The sequence below is a fragment of the Dreissena polymorpha genome, chromosome 11, assembly GCF_020536995.1.
Source record: "Dreissena polymorpha isolate Duluth1 chromosome 11, UMN_Dpol_1.0, whole genome shotgun sequence".
Taxonomy (NCBI): Eukaryota; Metazoa; Mollusca; class Bivalvia; order Myida; family Dreissenidae; genus Dreissena; species Dreissena polymorpha.
Genome location: NC_068365.1, coordinates 20,366,868 through 20,371,228, shown reverse-complemented (window position 1 = coordinate 20,371,228; position 4,361 = coordinate 20,366,868).

The following is a 4,361-nucleotide window of genomic DNA, read 5'->3' as shown; positions in this document are numbered from 1 at the left end:
GTACATATTTTCAGATTTCTAAATAAACGTATTATAACATGTTTATATTGATAAAGGTGACGATCAGAAACATCAATACAAAATAAGAAAAATGTCGAAAAGCAATCTGATATGTTGCCTGTGCATAGAAAGCGTTTAACCTTTGTTTTTAATCGGCACCATTTCTTGTCTAATGACTGTCGCAAAAATAATTATGTTAGAAGTTATTTTAGTACTCTGCATGTGTCAAACGTTAATGTTTTGTTTTGCAACAAGATACATTTAAAAAGTACATACATTTTGAATGATAGCGCAACATGCATCATTAAAGTGTTGAGATGTACAATTTAAAAACACATTATTCACTGGGGGCTCCCTCTCAAGCCCTTCAATACAGGGCCCATCATTTATTCAAATTTCAAAAGGTAAAATCGGAATGTATAGTATATAAAAACTTTATATTGCGCTTTAAAAAGTCCACATTTATCACTGACGGCTCATCGCAAACTATCGTTTGCTTTATGCGTCAGAAAATCTTGAGAACTATGTTTCTTTTTTAAATTTGATAACAAACCTTTCTATAACATCTCCATTATCTGTGCACGTGTATTATACTTATACTATATACTTGATATGTAATATACTATTGACCTGTTGTAACATGAAATACTATCACCCTTATACATAGCATTTCAATAGTTGCTATTGTATTTTTTTAAATACATATTTTGTTATTTAACAATACAGTTTGCAATAGTTTGCGTATTTAAGTACATGTATACATATATAGGGATCACGGTAAATTTATGTTCCGCTATGTAATAAAACAGTCAGACAGATAGACAATTTTACATTCAGAACATAGTCATATGAACATAAAACATATTTCAATTAAACAAAATAAATGTTATAAATCCCGTTGCAAATGATTGTAACCGACGAATGTAATGTATGTGTTCAGCCGTTTGGCCGACTTCTCCACTGGGGCACTATGTAGACGTCAAGAGGTGGCATCCCTTGTGCCATTATTTATACATTTGCATTTTCTGACACAAACTATGTGAATAAAATTATATATTTATGTCAAAATATGAAACAAAAATGTCCTTTTTTTTATTCAATATAAAACATACAATGTATACATGTATATGATCATATAACTAAGTGATATCATGTAGCAGCAATAATGTTTAAACATGTCATACAAGATATGCTAATATATATATTTTTTTGACCTTGTGTTTCCTTTTGATTGAAAAAAGAGAAAATGTTAATTATGTATTATTTTTCTTTGGAAGGATGTGGAAAAAAAAACTGAAACCAAAAAAACAACAACAGAATAGTTATAATAAGGATGAGTTGCATAGAGTGAAAGAAAGCATACTGGACATGTTTATGAAAGTTTAATGTGTTTCCATTTCTGTTCAAATATATGAAGTTTGTCAATGTTTAGGGCAATTTCTTTTTCAATTTGAATCTTCAGTTTTAAATAATTGATAAAACATTTCATTGAAGGTCTTTGTTTTCTGTATTTCATGCTGAATATGAAATTTCATTAATATAATTATGTAATTCACAACGTTATTAACCTCTTGTATTTTAAAGGTATTAACCCCTAAACTGATATCTAAAAGAGATAGTTTAACAATTAATTGTTGTTTCTCTAGAAAGGTTGTCAATTGATTCCATAGAGGTTGAATATGTTTACACTCCCAGAAAAGGTGTTCTATTGTTTCAATATGTTCACTACACATATCACATAGATTCGTGTTGGATAGGTTGCATTTAAAAAGATGTTTATTTGTAGCTATGATTCTCTGGATGTATTTATATTGAAAGTGTGCTATCAGTAGTTGATTTATATGGCATAACAAATATTTGTTTCCAATTAAAATTTTTTCTCCAAGAAGGTTTTGCCATTTAGTTTGAGCTTTAGAGATTTCGGCAGCGTTTTTAATTTGAAGTGTGTAGAATATTTTGTTCGTTTTTGTTTGTTTTGCAATTATGCTTTCTATGAATGTTTTTTGAGTACATGGTGTGTTATTTGTAATGGTTACAGCTTTAATATGTATGGGTATACTTTTGATCAATGTGTAGCATAAGTTATCAAAAGAATAGAAGTCGTTTATTCTGAAGTCGTACAATTGATCTACATATCTTATGTTTCGTTCGAACCAATGTTTATAGAATAATGTTTTATTGTTAGTAGTTATGTCTTTATTGTTCCATAGAATGATTTTACTGTTTATTTTGGTTTCTAAATTATGAGTAACTTTACACCATGCCGATAGAACATTCGATAGAAATATGTTTTTGGCTGAAATTTCATCTAAGATATTATTGTCGATATTACATTCAAAAATAAAGGAGTCACCATATTTTTTAAGCATTTTCTAGTATAATAATTTCCATTTACTCGTATTCGTATTATCTAAATATCTTTTAACCCAACTGCACTTGATTGCATTGAATGAATCTATATCCGTTAGTCCGATACCTCCATTTTCTACTGATTGAATTAATTGAGTTCGCTTAATTTTATCAGGTTTACCGTTCCATATGAAATTAAATATTTCTGATTTTATATCTTCAATAATATGATTTGGTGCGTTTGGGAGGACTGTTAGTGTATAAATTAATTTAGGGAGTGCAAACGTTTTCAACACAGTGTTTTTTCCAATTAATGTGAGTTTACGATGCTGCCATGATTTTAAGCAATTTTTAAATTTGTGTAGCTTTGGTAATATGTTTTTTAAAATTGTTTCATTTTCATTATTTGTAAAGGTTATTCCTAACGTTGTTGCTTCATCTGATGTCCAGTTGAATTTCATTTCTTTTTTAAGATAAATATTGCTTTGTTTAAATTAACCTACTCGTAGCACAGTGCATTTACTTTTGTTTAGCTTAAGACCCGATGCCATTCCAAAAAGGGTTAGCGATTTTATAAGAGTATTGAATGAGTCACTACTGTCATTTAATAATTATGTTGCATCGTCAGCAAAAAGGGACTGTTTTATTTCTTCGTCAGGTTCTAGCGATATTCTTTTATATGTTTATTTGATTGGATATAGTGTGATAGATACTCGATGCATATAATAAATAGTGAGGATGAGAGTGGACATCCTTGTCTTACCCCTCGTTCGATGTTGAAACTGTTTGAGAAAAAGCCATTGTTAATTATTATACTGTTAATATCGGTATAAAATAGTTTAACCCATTTAATTAGACTTTCACCGAAATTTATATTTTCTAAGCAAGAGAACATTAACGAATGGTCTAGTGAATCGAAAGCCTTTTCGAAGTCTGCAAAGAAAATGAGGCCAGAATTGTTTGGTTGGTTGAAATAATTTATGCATTCTTGTATCAGATGTACGTTTTCACCGATGTAACGTCCTTTAATGAAACCAGATTGAGATCTTGAAACGATGGTAATTTTTAAAAAATTCTATTTGATATGCTTGTAGTTGCAATTTTATAATCATTGTTCAGTAAACTAATCGGGCGCCAGTTTGATAAGGATTCCAGTTTTTTTCCAGGTTTTGGAATGAGTGATATTATACCTTGTTTTTGTAACGTAGTTTAGTTTTCGTTGTTAAATGAAAAGTTAAGTGAATTAATTAAATGTGTTTTAATATCATTCCAGAATATTTTATAAAATTCGATTGTGATGCCATCAGATCCTGGACTTTTGTTATTTTGCATTTCTTTAAGTGCTAATCCACATTCATATTCATTAAGTAGTCCGTCGCAGAGTTGTTTTTCCTCTCGATTTAAAGCATGATGTGTATTTTTAAAGAGGGTGTTTTTTTCAACATGTTTTCGTTTATAGAGGGTTTCGAAAAATAAACTTTGTACTTTTAGTATTTTAGTTCTGTTTGTTATATCTTCGCCATTGACAACTAAGTTGTGTACAGTTTTTTGTTCACTTTTACGTTTTTCGATGTTTGCGAAGTAGTTTGTATTTTTTTCATTGTGTTCAACATGCTGTGCACGTGCTCGTAGTATAATTCCATTGAGATGTGTATGATAAATTCCTTCTAATACTTGTTTTTTTTATGTTATTTCATTTTCAATGTGTTTGGTATCGTTTGTGTTTGTTTCATGTAATTGTTTTTCAAGTGTTTCAAGGATTTTGATGATTTCAGTTTCAAGTTTGCGTGTTTCTTTTTGTTTAAATGATGTGTATCTAATTGTTGTGTTACGTATATTTCCTTTAATTACTTCCCATAAGGTGTTTGGGTTCGCATCTTTATTATTTTGAACTGTTTTGAGTATTTCTTGTTTTATTTGTGTTTGGTATTATGTATCTAATAAGATGCTGTTTTTAATTTTTAAGTATCCTGGGCCTCTTACAGGTTATATTTTGTGTAGTTTAAGTTCAA